Source organism: Sarcophilus harrisii, chromosome 2 (assembly GCF_902635505.1).
Source record: "Sarcophilus harrisii chromosome 2, mSarHar1.11, whole genome shotgun sequence".
NCBI classification, from domain to species: domain Eukaryota; kingdom Metazoa; phylum Chordata; class Mammalia; order Dasyuromorphia; family Dasyuridae; genus Sarcophilus; species Sarcophilus harrisii.
Window position 1 is genome coordinate 34,677,514 of NC_045427.1, and position 17,157 is coordinate 34,694,670.

Sequence of the window (17,157 nt, forward strand, 5' to 3'; positions counted from 1 at the left end):
GGGTGCTCCCTTTCTAGTGGTAACAGTGAGTTCCACTGAGGAGCTTGTCTTTCATATGCTCTCCCTCTCTATTTCATATTTACCATTCCTGGTATTTATTGTATCCCTTCATTTTGTCTGTAAATTATTCCCCTAAATAAATGTACCTTTTGACTAAAGGAATGACCATTCTGAAATCTTCACACGACTGAACTCTAACTTTTGCTGCCAAACTCTGAGTCATAAGCCACATTACTTCCTGTTTTTCATCTTCCTTTTCTATATGGTCTTCCTGCATAGATAACTCCCTTGAGTGCAAGAACTGTTGTGGCTTTTTTTTTTTTTCTTTTATATTCCCAGTGCTCTGCACTATGCCTGCCTCAGAGTAGAGATTTCATAAATGTTTATTTAATTTTTTGAATTGAATCCCTTGCAAATTGAAAATCCTCTCATTTTTCATAACCTTTCCTTCTTCCTAAGACCTACACTTTTACACTTAAAAAAAAAAAAGAGAAAAAAAAAGAGCTATTCTCTCCAGCTTCATTTCTTCCAGTTTATCTTGCCTCCCGTTTTGTTGAAGTTGTCGACAGTGGCAGTCTTTGGAGTTTTTACTTATACACCTTTCCATAGTGTATTCTTTATTTCCAAGTCCTTTCTTCCCTTTTATATAAGCTGCAGGGAAATTCTAGCAGGCATGGAAAGGGAGATGTCAGCAAATAGTAGAAGTAGTTATTAAAACTGATGTGAATTGTGAAATCAGTTTTTTCTCTCCCTTTCTCTGGAAATGATAAAACACTCATTTCTAATTCTGAGAATTTAGTTTCACTGTCTGGTTGCCATAGTTAAGGTAATCCCAAAGTGGCCAGACTACCTTGATTAGCAACTTTAAGAGCTTTCCCTGACTGCCCTTATTATGTTGAGGCAGAAGACACTGAACAAGATTGGGATCCCTAAGTCATGTTGCAGGTTTGGTGAAAGAATTTGCACCCTCAGTCTCCATAAGCTGCTTGACAGAGGGTTAATTTCCAAAGGAATTTTAACAAAGAGCCAGAAACAATTACACAGTTTTACAGAAAAAAGAAAGATCTGGTAGAGGCACAAGTGAGGAGTGATAGGGTTGAAGCAGTTCCCATCATGGAACTCTAACTGACAGCCAGCACTCGTTGTGGCACTCCCAAGGACAGGTGACCCTAGGGTTTCTCAGGAGTTGCTACTTCCTCACACCTCTTCAGTATCTTCTAGGTAGTCTCCACATGTCAGTACACATTCCTGTTCCCTCTTTTACTTCCCCTCCTCCCCTAAAAATTCCCAATATTATATTTCTCCTATTAAAAAATGTACTTATAATGAAGATCTTTGCTACAGAACTAAGCCTGCTTTGAGGTATTCTCTATCTCCCTTCTCCTAGGATTTTCCCTTTAATGTCGTCTTTCTCCAAAGTATAATTAATGTGATTAGTTCGCCAAACTCTTTTATGGATTTAATCTGCCAGTCAGTGGCATATTCATATGTCATGTCTTATTTTTTTTTAATTGCTTCTTCTAAACTCCTTTCCTTGGTAACCCTATTGAACTCCCAATTTTATTTCATATTTATCACTCCTGTTGCCTATTTCTTCTCCTAAATAAATGTACCATTTTGGCTAAGAACAAGATCTTGTGAATTTGTCACATGTGTATGTCCACCTAGGAATTGCTTCCCTGAACTTAGAGAACTTATTTTTCCCCTTGGGTACTCACATAAAAAATGATATCTTGTCATGATTGTTCCGTGTCAGAAAAACTGCAATAAGAGAAACTTGGTGCCATGTCACTCTTCAGCAATACTAGTTCTGCACAAAGAGAGAGAAAGAGACAAACAGAGAAAGGGAGAAAGAAAGAGAGAGACAGAGAGAAAGGAGAGACAGAGAGAGAGACAGATACAGTCAGAGAGGAAGAAAGTGAGTGTGTCTGTGGGTGTGTCTTCTCACTGTCCCATTGTTGAGGTTTCGAAAGGATCCCAGAAGGTTGAAGTCACCCATTGGTGTTAAGAGGTGGCTCAAAAGAATTTGCAGGCTGGAACCTATTTCCAATGCAAAGTTTATTGTAATTGTAATGCCATTTGAAGCTGAGGCAGTGTGTCTGTATATGTATGTGGGAGATTTGCCCATCCCTGCCCAGGTACAATAACCATCAGAATCTTTAAAGCTCAGAAGGAATGTCTGCAGACTGGGAAAGAGATGGAGTCAGGTGTAATCATCATCACTCATTAGGCACTTAGAATGGCTGGTGGCAGAAATATTGGCAATAGCAAACCTAATGTTAGTGGGGCAGCTAGGTGGTGCAGTGGATGGAGCACCAACCCTGAAGTCAGGAGGACCTGAGTTCAAATCTGCCCTCAGACATTTAGCACTTCATAGCTGTGTGACTCTGGGCAAGTCCCCAATTACCTCAGCAAAAAAAAAAAAAAAAAAAAAAAAAATAGCAACCATAATATTATCTATAACCTATCACTCTTAACAGTCCAAATAATGGCAGAATTCTAGTAATGCCCCTGCATTCCTACTCTATAAAGTACCTGGTGTGAAGTCTTGGGAACATTCCCAGGGGTCGGAGAGGAGCACTCTGGGAGGAAGCCCACAAGCCCTCTCTCCGAGACAAGAGAGATTCATTGCATCTTCCACCTTGGTGCTGGCCGGAGGCTGAAGAAAGCAGAGACAAAGGACAAAGCTGCAAGAGCTCTTGGAACCAAGCAGAAAGATAGGCCTCTGAGCTAACTGGGTTATATTGGAGACAATAAAAGATCTGAACTTTTATCACCTGGCTGCATTTGGAGTAATTATTGATTTTAACTGAAACGAAGGCTGCCTCCAGACTCATTTTCTTTTCTTTTTCTTTTTTTGTTTTGGAGTCATAAAGTACTGCTTTTATTTTTTAAAAATTATTATTATAGCTTTTTATTGACAAAACATAAGCATGAGTAATTTTTCAACATTGACCCTTGCAAAACCTTCTGTTTCAACTTTTCCCCTCCTTCCCTCTTACCCCGTCCCCTAGATGGCTGGCACATCCATACATGTTAAATATGTTAAAATATATGTTAAATAGAATATGTGTATATATATATTTATACAGTTATCTTGCTGCAAAAGAAAAATTTGATCTAGAAAGAAAGTTCAAAAAACCTGAGAAGGAAAGCAAAAAATGCAAGCAAACAACAGAAAGAGTAGAAATGCTATGTTGTGATCCACACTCAGTTCCCACAATTCTCTCTCTAGGTGTAGATGGCTCTCTTCATCATCACTGAACAAATGCAACTGGTTTGGATCATCTCATTGTTGAAGAGAGCCACGTCTATCAGAATTGATCCTCATATCATCTTGTTGTTGTGTATAATGATCTCCGGGTTCTGCTCATTTTACTTAGCATCAGTTCATATATGGAAGACTCATTTTCTTGAGTTCACTTCTGGTCACAGATACTTCCTAAATGTGCGACCCTGGACAAGTCACTTTACTCTTTTTCCCTCAGTGTCCTCATGTGTAAAAAGAACTAGAGAAGGAAGTGGCAGACGCTCCAATATCTTTGCCAAGACTAATCTCCCTCATTTCTCCTCAGATTGGAGGGGTGGTTGGTGAAGCACTAAAATCCTGTTAAACCTTTACTTTATGGGGGGGCTGAAATTTGAACTTTACAACTAAAGTCACTACTTTCTACCTAGAGCTCTGTAGGCTACTCAGGCTGACTGGCACCTTTCTCCCTGCTTTTCACCTTCCCTTTCTGTACACTATTCCTTCATAAGTAAGTTTCTTGAATGCAAGAATTGTGGTTACTTGTTAAAAAATTTCCAATGCTTTGCACTTTCTCTAGTTCATAGTTCACATTTAAACTTTTTCTTCTTTTCTCTAAGACCCACACATTCAAAGGAAGAAAAAAAAGAGCTGATCTTTCCAGCTCCATTTCTGCCAGCCAATCTTGCCTCTCACTTTTGAGTTTGTGTACAGTGGCAGTCTCTGGAGTTTTTACTTTTCATGGTGCATTCTTTCTTTATCTCCAAGTGTCCTTTCCCATCCTTGTAAAAGGTATAAGAAAGTACCCTTGGGTTCTAGTAGGCATAGAAAGGGAGATGTCAGCAAAGTGAAGAGATAGAAATTAAAATTAATGTGAATTCTGAAACAAGCTTATTCTCTCCCTTTCACTGGCTAAAGCACTCATCAAAGCAACTTAGTTTCCCAAAATGTCTTATTACCATAGTTGAGGTAACTATGATGTGCCCAGATGGGCCTGATTAACAACTTGAAGATACCCAGGATGAGAAGCCAGGCTTTCCTAGATTGCCTTTGTAATTATCTTCAGGGTCATCTCAACATCTCAATATACATCCTTGTTCCCTCCTTTATTTCCCCTCCTGCCAGGAGGAATCCCCAATGCTTTATTTCCCCTATTAAACATGTGCTACTTATGTCTGAAATATTTTTCTTTCCGAGTATGCTCTGCATGCAACATACTCTTAGCTTAACTTGATCCCAGTGTCCCCGGACCTCCCAGTCTGTCTCCCTATGTCAAATTAGGCTGGACAAAATACTGAGTTCTGGATTTACCTCTCAGTTCAGTGTTTGAACTGTGTTACAGATGATTTGATAGGAGTCACATAAGATGAAAAGGGATGAAGAGAAGGGCAGGGAATCCCATCAAGGAGGCTTATACTTCCAAATACATATCAATGAATATATGTAGATATGTGTATGTAATAACAAAACAAATTGGAAGAAAAGAAAATAAAGATTTTCTAAATGTAGAAGGGTCCTAATTTCTTTTGTTGCTTCATTAATAAAAGCACTATCAGGTCCAGGTTGAGAGATTCAATTGTACTCATGCTTACAGAAAAGCAAAGTGGAGGATGCTGCAATGGATTGCTAATGCCATGGATTCAGAAGTTCCCATCAGCAATGTCAATCACAGCAGCTGTCCATCCTGTAACTCCTAGCCATATCCACTCGATGAAATGGAGGTTTCTCTTACCTTCCCCTGTTATCTCCAGAATGCTGGTGAAACATTCTGGCTGTCCACTTGTTATCTCTGATGTTGGCCACAGGACCGGCCTGTTTTCCCTTCTCTTCACATAATCATCAATAACATCTTTTAATCCCAATTTTCAGTATCCAGTAACATTATTCATCAGAGCCTGCTGACATCTACCATGACCCTCCAAATTATGCTTTGTGTGAAATGGCAAACCACTCCAATATTTTTGTCAGAAAAACCTCAAATGGGATCATGAAAACTTAGAAACAACTCAGCAAAATCACAAGGTTAAGAGGATATCATCCTCACTTATCATTCTCTCCCACCATTATTTTCCTATTGAGTTTGATATTTTTCCTGTATTAAAAGTTTCAATGAAAATGTGATCAACTTTTCTTGTCCCATTACAGATAAATGTATGGTTCCCTGGATTCTCATTCCCTCACTACTTCCTCCTTTGTATATTCTTCTCATATATACCAAACAGGGGAAATACCAAGTTCTTCCCCTTTCTTCCTTCCTTTTTACTCTCACATTGCATTCTCCTTTAAAAACCAAAGAATGGAATCAATCCACTGTTCTCTATTATTATTTAAAGATTTGCAGGATCTGATGAGGCATTTGTTTCTTTTCTCCCCAATATAATATTAGCACTACCTATCACATTGCTCAAATAAATTGGTCTTTCTAAAGTCCTGACTCCGTACTTCAACTTTCCTACTCATCTCTAGTCTTTTATCCTTTAGAGTCAATTTTGTCACCATAGGATTCTGTCCAGTTTTTCAAACTATTATTGGTTGAAGGTCCAGGTCTTTTGCTTTTTGACATATTGTATTCTAAGGTCTCTGATTTATAGTAGAAGCTGCAAGGCCTTGTGTAAATTTGACTGGTTCCTTGGTCTTGGAATTGTGTCCTTCTGGATGCTTCCAAGAGTTTTATTTGATGTGTATGTTCTGGATTTGGACTGACAACCCCAGTTTTTTCTGAGGTTCTTTGAAGGTGATTAATGAATTCTTTTTGTTTTTACTTTGCTCTTTGGTTTTGAAGTTTTGATTCATGATTTCTTAACATCTAAGATCCAGAATTTACTGGGTCCTTACCCAAGAGATCTGTAGTTACACAAGGGCTTTATCAGAGGGTTTTCTAATTTCCCTGACTTGGGTCATAGATCCTTGAAGGCAAGTGTTGAGTAAACATGGGGAATGAATGCATTTCAAGCATTGTGCTCTAAGACATAGAGATATATGATGGAATGTCCTATGTGGGAACATGAAGAAGGCCATTCTGCCTGGATATGGAGCTCACAAAAGAAAATAATGATCAACAAACCTGGGGAGCTGGGTTGGTTCAAGCCTATGAAACTCTTTGCAGACCAAGCAGAAGAGTTTGTGCCTGATTTCACAGTATCTAGGCAGGGCCAGAAGCATGATGAATCCCTTTAGCTGACATCATATAGGAACTGGCTCAAGGAAGCCTGGGGTTGTAACTTACATAATATCTTGGATCAGAGACAGAAACCAATGGGGGAAATACCAAGTTCTTCCCCTTTCTTCCTTCTTTTTACATTAGCATATTCCTTCTTACTCTCACATTGCATTCTCCTTTAAAACCCAAAGAATGGAATCAATCCACTTTCAAAAAAAGACTCTGTTCTCCATTATTTTTTAAAGATTTGCAGGATCTGATGAGACATTTATTTCTTCTCTCTCCATTACAATATTAGCACTACCTGTCTCATTGCTCATTGCAGAGGAGACTAGGATGGTCCTTGAAGGTCTAGCATGTAAAGGAGGAAGTCACTATTGTTCTGCTTATTTCCAGAAGGAAGAATCAGGAGTCCCAGAACCAAGTGATAGGAATGAAAAGGAAGATTCTGATTTCACGTAAGGAATAATACCTTTTAAAATCTGAGCTCTGCAGACTTATAATAAATCACTCAGATTGCTCTTCCCACTACACTTTTGGGCACCTACGTATTACAATGGATAGTGCACTGACCTTGAAATTATTTTCGTGAATTCAGTCTAGCCTCAGATACCAAGTAGTTGTGTGAAACTTGGGCAAGTCACTTAAACCAGCTTTTCTCATATTTAAATAAGCTAAAGAAAGATATGGCTAATATTTTTGCAAAGAAAAGTCCAAATGATGCTATAAACAATCAGAAATGAAGAAACAAAACACAAATGTTACCACTTATAAATTATATTGTAAATAAGATATAGACTGAAGTCCTTCTAACAATGAGGATTTGTGATTTTGTAGTATCAGAGCTCACTGGGATGGTCAAGTCTAATAGAAGATAAATTAGAAAGATAGAAACAGATTCAAAAGCAGCAATCTCAGGTCTGGAAATATAGCACAGAGTAAAAAAAATGATCAAAACATTAATATGCATTTATTAAATATTATGTGGCAGGAAATGTGCTTGGTGCTGACAGCATTAATATTAAAGTAAGGCAGGTCCTGCCCTCAATGAGTTCATATTCTACTAGGGGCAATATCAAATATTCAAGAGAAATAAGAACAGGATAATTCCAAAGGAATGAGGAAGTGATTTAGGTGGAGGGACACAAATTGGGGAATAAATAAGAAATATTTAGTATTTTTACTACTTCATTGTTTAAGGTATCTTTTATCAAAATGTACTTTCCTTCCTTATCTCTTTTTAATATGATCTATTTTTATTTCTGGCTTTATCTGAGATCAAAATTGCTACCCTGCTTTTTTTTATTTCAGCTGAACAATAATAAATTCTATTCCAGCCTTTTACCCTAAATCTGTAGGTGTTTCTCTGTGTCGGATGTGTTTCCTTGTTAACAACATGTCGGATTCTGTTTTTTAATCCACTCTGCTATTTGCTTCCATATACTGGAAGAGTTCATCCCATTCACATTCACAATTACAATTGCCAACTCTGTATTTCTCTCCATCCTATTTTTCTCCCCTTTATATATTTTTGCTTTCCTCACCCACCCTATCCTTATAGTCTTGTTTTTTTTTTTGTTTTTTTTTTTTTGCTCATCTACTGCTTTATTTACTGTCACCCCTCCTCTAAGCATCATCAAGAAGAATTACAGCTTTTTTGAGACTAGAGAGAAATATAAGGGCAGATTTAGTAGAAAACCATTTCTTGATATGAAATGTGAGGTTACAGGAGGAGTGCAGGATGGACAACCACAGCTCCTCTCCTTAGGCCTATGGACCTGGAAAGAGAGCTCCAGGCCCAACATTTCCAAGGTAACTCACTCTAATGACCCAGTCAAGCTCCTGCTGACAGTGAGTCCTGTCTCTACCTAGATTTCTGGACCAGGAGATTTCAGCTGCATCTCACCTTTTGTAAGCCCCTCTGAGGTTTTTCTTGGCAGAGATTCATATCTCAGAGGAGTTTGCCATTTCCTTCTCCACATCATGTCACAGATGAAACCCACAGGGTTAAAGGACCTGTCCAGGGTCTCACTGTTGGGAAATGTCTGAGATCAAACTGGAACTCAGAACCCTGAGGCTCCTTCAGTCCAGGGCTGGCACTCGGGGGACTGCACCCCCCTGCCCTCAGAAATGCATCTGGGGTCTTCTTCCCTTGATAGCCAGGGGGCTTCATGTCTCTCCAGCTGAGAAATCACATTTAGTTTAGTTACTTGAAGCCCTGCTCAAGGAGAAATAAATGGGAAGTGCTGAGAACACAGAGACACCTCAGAACTCGTTTTGGTCTCTGCTGGATCAAAGGGTATACACAGTTTTATAGCCCTTTGAGCATAGTTCCAAATTGCTCTCCAGAATGGTTGGATCTGTTCACAATTCCACCAACAGTGTATCAGTGTCCCAGTTTTCCCACATACCCTCCAATATTATTTATTATCTTTTCCTGTCATCTTAGCCAATCTGACAGGTATGTATTGATATCGCAGAGTTATCTTAATTTGCATTTCTCTGATTAATAGTGATTTGGAGCACCTTTTCATATGAATAGAAATAGTTTCAGTTTCTTCATCTAAAAATTGTCTGTTCATATCCTTTGACCATTTATCTGTAAGGGTCAGAGGAGGAGTCAGGCACTCTGCAGAGAAGAAGTAAACAGCCAAATAAAGCCTGAGACCTCCTGAAGTGGTTTCTGTGAATAAGCAGGGACCACCTCGTGGGCAGGAACTCTGGTTGCATTGAGATCATATTGTTAATGGGAGGAGTCTCCTTCTCTGATTGGCCGTGCGGGTGACCTCATAGACTCCATTTAAGCTGTGGGTACAAGGAAGTAGGTTCTCTTTGACCTGGAGTTCATCAGGAGTTCACTGGGAGTCAGCAGGAGGTCAGCTAGGGATAGGACGTGAACATGTGAATAAAAGATTTTGAGCTTGCACATGGTGCTCTGAAGTGCTCTATCGTGTATTTAAACCATCGTTCTTATGAAATGATGGCCAGAGATTTCTGAAGACCTCAGACAGAAAATAAGCTTGGTAAAATTGGTTTAAGTACTGCAAAAGACAGAGACCAGAAATTTCTCTGAAGGCCTGGGAATTAGGACAGACTGACAGTAATGAATGCTGAGTGGGCATTAACAAGGGTATTCACAAAAGTAGTGAATGCCTAGTGAACATTCACATTTATCAATTGGAGAATAGCTTGATTTCTTATAAATTTGAGTCAATTCTCTATATATTTTGGAAATGAGGCCTTTATCAGAACCTTTGAATGTAAAAATGTTTTCCCAGTTTACTGCTTCCCTTCTAATCTCGTCTGCATTAGTTTTGTTTGTACAAAAACTGTTTAACTTAATATAACCAAAATTTTCTATTTTGCGATCAATAATGATCTCTAGTTCTTCTTTGGTCATAAATTCCTTGCTCCTCCACAGGTCTGAGAAGTAAATGATCTTATGTTTTTCTAATTTATTTATAATCTCATTCTTTATGTTGAGATCATGAACCCATTTTGACCTTATCTTAGTATACTGTGTTAAATGTGGATCAATGCCTAGTTTCTGCAATACTAGTTTCCAATTTTCCCAGTAGTTTTTGTCAAATAGTGAATTCTTATCCCAAAAGTTGGGGTCTTTGGGTTTGTCAAACACTAGATTGCTATAATTATTGACTATTTTGTCCTGTGAACCTAACCTATTCCACTGCTCTATTTGTCCATTTCTTAGCTAGTACCAAATGGTTTTGATGACCACTGCTTTATAGTTTTAGATCTGGTGCAGCTGGGCCACATTCATTTGATTTTTTTTCATTCGTTCTCTTGAAATTCTTGATCTTTTGTTCTTCCAGATGAATTTTGTTGTTATTTTTTCTAGGTCAGTAAGATAGGTTTTTGGTAGTTTGACTGGTATAACACTAAATAAATAGATTAGTTAGGGTAATGTTGTCATTTATTTTATTTACTTGACCTATCCTAGAGCACTTAATATTTTTCCAGTTGTTTAAGTCTGACTTTATTTGTGTGGAAAGGGTTTTGTAGTTTTGCTCATATAGTTCTGATTTTCCTTTGGCAGGTGGATCCCAAATATTTTAGGCTATCGACAGTTATTTTCAATGAAATTTCTCTTTGTATCTCTTGCTGTTGGATTTTGTTAGTGATGTATAAAAATGCTGATGATTTATGTGGATTTATTTTGTATCCTGCAACTTTGCTAGAGCTGTAGATTATTTCTTTTATATCCTGCAACTTTGCTAAAGTTGTAGATTATTTCTTGTAATGAATGGGTTGAAGCTTTGTTGATGCACTGAGGTCTGGTCAGAGCACTTATGGCTAATTACCAATTGGACAATACTCTCTTAGTATATGCTTGGAGAAAGAATGGCCCTGCCCATCATTTTGCAGGCTTGATCTGTTGTATAGGAGATTGGGTGGAGGATTTGGTGGGTGGAGTGAGAAAGCCAGAGTCACTCCTGGCCGGATTCATGTCCTTATCGCTCTCACTTCATACTACCATTCCCATTCACCCCCACAAAGAATAAAGATCAAGGACTTTCCCTTATCCTGACTCCAGCTGATTCTAAAGTATCCAGTGTGCTAATGTGGTCATCACAATTTCTAATAGCTTTTTAGTAAATTCTCTGGGGTTTTCTAAGTATACCATCATATCATCTGCAAAGAGTAATAATTTGGTTCCTCATTGCCTACCCCAAATTTTTAAATCTCTTTTCATCTCTTATTGTCAAAGCTTGCATTTCTAATACAATATTGAATAGTAATGGTAATAGTGGGCAACCTTGTTTCACTCCTGATCTTATTGGAAATGGTTCCAGTTTAGCCCCATTATATATGATGCTTACTAATGGTTTTAAATAGATGCGGCAATTTTAAGGAAAAATCCATTTATTCCTATACTCTCTAGTGTTTTTAATAAGAATGGGTGTTGAATTTTATCAAATGCTTTTTCTGCATCTCTTGAGATAAACATATGGTTTTTGTTCATTTGGTTATTGATCTAGTCAGTTATGTTAATAGTTTTCCTAATATTGAACCAGCCCTGCATTCCTGTTATAAATCCTACTTGGTCATGGTGTATTATCCTGGGGATGGTTTTCTGTAATTTCTTTGCTAATATTTTACTTGAGATTTTTGCATCAGTATTCGTTAGGGAGATTGGTCTATAATTTCCTTTCTCTGTTTTTATCCTACCTGGATTAGGTATCAGTAAATAATATGTCTGTGTCATATAAGGAATTTGGTAGGATTCCTTCATTCCCTATTTTTTCTTTTTTTTTTTTTTTTGAATATTTCAAGTTCTTTTTTTATTATTATAACTTTTTAATGACAGTACATATGCATGGGTAATTTTTTTTTACAACCTTATCCCTTGTACTCACTTCTGTTTCAACTTTTCCCTTCCCTCTTCCATTCCCTCCCCTAGATGTCAGGAAGTCTTATGCATGTTAAATATGTTATAGTATATCCTAGATACAATATATGTGTGCAGAACCGAACAGTTCTCTTGTTGCACAGGAAGAATTGGATTCAGAAGGTAAACATAACCTGAGGAGAAAAACAAAAATGCAAACAGTTTACACTCATTACCCAGTGTTCCTTCTCTGGGTATAGCTGATTCTGTCCATCATTGATCAATTGGAACTGAATTAGATCTTCTCTTTGTTGAAGATATCCACTTCCATCAGAATACATCCTCATACAATATTGTTGTTGAAGTGTATAATGATCTCCTGGTTCTGCTCATTTCACTCAGCACTCAGCATGTAAGTCTCTCTAAGCCTCTCTGTATTCATCCTGCTGATCATTTCTTACAGAACAATAATATTCCATAACATTCATATTCCACAATTTACCCAACCATTCTCCAATTGATGGGCATTCATTCATTTTCTAGTTTCTAGTCACTATAAAAAGGGCTACCACAAACATTTTGGCACATATGGGTCCCTTTCCCTTCTTTAATACCTCTTTGGGATATAAGCCCAGTAGTAACACTGCTGGATCAAAGGGTATGCACAGTTTGATAAAGTTTTGGGGCATAATTCCAGATTGCTCTTCTGAATGGTTAGATTCGTTCACAACTCCACCAACAATGCATCAGTGTCCCAATTTTCCCGCATCCCTTCCAAAATTCGTCATTATTTTTTCCTGTCATCTTAGCCAATCTGACAGGTGTGTATTGGTATCTCAGAGTTGTCTTAATTTGCATTTCTCTGATCAATAGTGATTTGGAACACTGTTTCATATGAGTGGAAATAGTTTCAATTTCATCATCTGAAAATTGTCTGTTCATAACCTTTGACCATTTATCAATTGGAGAATGGCTTGATTTCTTATGAATTAGAGTCAATTCTCTATATATTTTGGAAATGAGGCCTTTATCAGAACCTTTGACTGTGAAAATGTTTTCCCAGTTTATTGCTTCCCTTCTGATCTTGTCTAATCTAAGCATTAGTTTTGTTTATACAAAAACTTTTCAATTTGATATAATCAAAATTTTCTATTTTGTGATCAATAATGATCTCTAGTTCTTCTTTGGTCATAAATTCCTTCCTCTTCCACAGGTCTGAGAGGTAAACTATCCTATGTTCTTCTAATTTATTTGTAATCTCATTCTTTATGCCTAGGTCATGAACCCATTTTTGACCTTATCTTGGTGTATGGTGTTAAGTGTGGGTCATGCTTCACTCCTGATCTTACTGGGAAAAGTTCCAGTTTATCCCCATTACATGTGATGCTTACTGATGGTTTTAAATATATGCTCCTGACTATTTTAAGGAAAACATTGTCTATTTTTTCAAATAATTTATATAGTATTTTAGTATGGAGTTAATTGTTCTTTAAATGTTTGGTAGAATTCACATGTAAATCCATCTGTTCCTGGGGATTTTTTCTTAGGGAGTTGTTTAATAGCTTGTTCTATTTCTTTTTCTAAAATGGGACTATTTAACCAATTTACTTCCTCCTCTGTTAATCTGGGCAAGCTATATTTTTATAGGTATTCATCCATTTCACTTAGGTTATTGTTGGGGGTCTCAGCCCTAACTCCCGAGTGGAATAGACCTTATGTGACTAGCACTGCCAGTCCACTTGAATGGCAAAGCCTGTAAGTAATGAGGGGCAAGAGCCAGGATGGTGTAAGACTCCATTTATTACAAAGACTGCAAGCACTTTTATCATCTCGGTACCTGCTTCTACTTCCTACATCATACATAAGTACATTCTAACCTATAGTAGATACATGATGCTCTACAGGAAGCTACACGTAGATATATTGTGTGCATTCCTTTCCTAATAAGGGTATTCAAGGTACTCCCTCCAATGTCCCACATGCCTCCCCTCCAAGGTCTGGCATGCCTCTCCTGGGAATTGCCATGCTGCCTATTAGGGTGGGACTGTTTCCTCCCATTGCCATCTTGTTCACCCTTACAACACTACCCTCAGATTACCTGAGCTATGCCCTGTGTGTTGTCCAAGGCTGACAGGCGGGTTGGCAAGTCTTCTTACAGGGTTATCGAATTTATTGGCTTAAAGTTGGGCAAAGTAACTCTTAATTATTGCTTTAATTTCCTCTTCATTAGTGAAAAGTTCTTCCTTTTCATTTTTAAGACGAACAATTTGATTTTCCTCTTTTTTCTTATCAAGTTTACCAAAGGGTTCTCTATTTGGGGTTTTTTCATAGAACCAACTTTTAGTTCTATCAATTAATTCAAAATTTTTTTTTAACTTTCAGTTTTATTAATCTCTCCTTTTATTTTTAGAATGTCAAATTTAGTATTAATTAGGAGGTTTTAATTTGCTTTTTCTAGCTTTTGAAGTTGAAAGCCCAATTCATTGATCTTCTCTTTATTTTATTCAACTAAGCCTCTAGAGATATAAAATTTCCCCTTATTACCAATTTGGTTACATTCCACAAATTTTGGTATGTCACCCCATTATTGTCATTCTTTGGGATGAAATTATTAATTATGTCTATGAGTTGCTGTTTCACCCATTCATTCGTTAGGATGAGATCATTTAGTTTCCAATTTTTTTTGGTCTATTTTCCCCTGACTTTTTATTGAATGTAGTTTTTACTGCATCATGATCTGAAAAGAATGCACTTATTATTTCTGCATTTGATTTTGAGGTCCTTATGTCCTAATATATGGTCAATTTTTGTATAGATTTCACGAACTGCCAAAAAGAAAGTGCACTCCTTTCTGCCTCCATCCAATTTTCTCCAAAGATCTATCATATCTAACTTTTCTAGTATTCTATTTACCTCTTTAACTTCTTTCTTATTTATTTTGTGGTTTGATTTATCTAATTCTGAGAGTGCAAGTTTGAGAACTCCCACTATTATAGTTTTGTTGTCTATTTCTTCTTGCAGTCCTCAACTTCTTCTTTAGGAATATACCACTTGGTGCATATATGTTTAGTATTGATATTGCTTCATTATCTATGATACCCTTTAGCAAGATAGAGTTTCCTTCCTTATCTCTTTTAATTAGATCAATTTTTGCTTTTGCTGGATCTGAGATAAGGATGGCTACCCCTGCTTTTTTTACTTCACTTGAAGCATAATAAATTCTGCTCTAGCCTTTTATCTTTACTCTGTATGTATTACCCTGCTTTAAATGTTTCCTGTAAATAACATATTGTAGGATTCTGGCTTTCAATCCAATCTGCTATTCACCTCTGCTTTATGGGAGAGTTCATCCCATTCACATTTGTGATTAAAACTACTAATTCTATATTTCCTGCCATCTTATTATCCCCAGATTATACTTTTCTCTTTTCTTTTCCCCTTATCCCCCTCCCCCCTGTTTAACTTAGGGGTACCACTTGCCTCAAGCAGCTCTCCCCCTTTGGAATCCCTCCCCCTTAGAGTTCCTCCTCCTTTCTTATATCTTTCCCCTACTATTTTCCCTTCTATTTAGCCTACATCTTCCCTTTTCATTTTTCCCCTCCCACTTTTCAATGAGGTAAGAGAAGTTTCTATATAAACCAATATGTCTAATATTTTTTCTTTGAGCCAAATCTGATGAGAGTAAGATTCACACACAATGTTCATCTCCCTTCCTTCATTCCCTCAGATACAATAGATTTCTTTTGCCTCTTCATGAGATGTAATTTCTCTCCTTTTACCTCCACTTTTCCCTTTTTTTGGTACATTCCCCTTTCCACCTCTAGTTCCTTTTTTACATTATAATAGTAAAATCAAATTATACATGCACTCTCTATGTATACCCGTAACAGAAGTACAGATCTCAAGAGTTCTTTTTATCTTTATGCTTCTCTTGAGTCCTATATTTGGAAGTCAAATTTTTTGTTTAGCTCTAGTTTTTTCATCAGAAATAAATGAAATTTGCCTTTTTCATTGAATGCTCATCTTCTTCCTTGAAAGAAAATGCTCAGTTTAGCTAGGTAGTTTATTCTTGGCTGAACGTCAAGTTCCTTTGCCTTTCAGAATATCAGATTCCAGGCCCTTTGATCCTTTAATGTGGAAGCTGATAGATCCTAAGTGATTTTTATTGTGACTCCTCAGTATTTAAATTGTTTTTTTCTGGCTCCTTGTAATATTTTTTCCTTGGTTCGATAGGTCTAAAATTTAGCCACGATATTTCTTGGAGTTTTAATTTTGGGGTCTCTTTCATGAGGTGTTTGATGAATTCTTTCAATGGCTATTTTACCTTCTGATTCTATCTCATCTGGGCAGTTCTCTTTGATGATTTCCTGAAAAATGATGTCTAGGCTCTTTTTTTTAATCATGATTTTCAGGCAGTCCAATAATCCTTAAATCATATCTTCTAGATCTATTTTCCAAGTCTATTATTTTCCAAGTAGATATTTAACGTTAATTTTTCCTATTTTTTCTTTTTTTTTTTTTTGGGGGGTTTTGCTTGACTGATTCTTGATGTCTCATTGAGTCATTCATTTCCATTTGTTCAGTTCTGATTTTTAATGAGTTAATTTTCTTCATTTATTTTTTTAAACTTCTTTTTGTATATGTCCAAGAGTTTTAAAATGAATTTTAAATAAATTTTAAATGATTTTTTTTCATTTCAGAATGAATATGCCTTTTCCAAACCCTCTTGCAGATTTTTCATTTTATTTCCCCATTTTTTGTCCACCTTTCTTTTAAGATTCTTTTAAATTTCTTCTAGGAGGGCCTCGTGTGGTGGGGATCAGATTATATCCCCCTTTGGGGCTTCGTCTAAAGACAATCTGCTATTAGTCTTCTCAGGGTTGAAAATCTGTTCTCTTTCACTATAGAAGCTGTCTATATTTAGAGCCCACTTTGCTTTTTTACTCATTTTTTAAAAACATTGGGATATGCCTTTAGTGCAAGGAGGTTCCAATCTTCCTTTACAGACCAGGAAGGGACAGCAGCTATGCTGCAAACAGTGGCTGCATTGGGATTGTGTTGAGTCACTCCTGGTACTGTCTAGGTGTGGCCAGGTCCCATGAGACTCTGGTGCTTTGGGGTTCACTCTTTACCTTTTGCATTTATGTTGGATGTTTTATAGCTTCTCTGTTGATCTACTGGTTTACAACCAAAGTAGCCAACACTGTAGTAGAGTCCTCCACACTAATTCTTCACCTTGCGGACACCACCCCCCACCCCTTGTCTGCTCAACATGCACCGGCTTCTGTGTTCTGCCTCCCTGCCTGTGCCCAGGCTCCTCCCATGCCCCTGCCCGATCAAAACAGACCTTTTCTGGCTTCTTTGAAATTATCTTCTGCTAGTAATTGGTTACATTCCAAT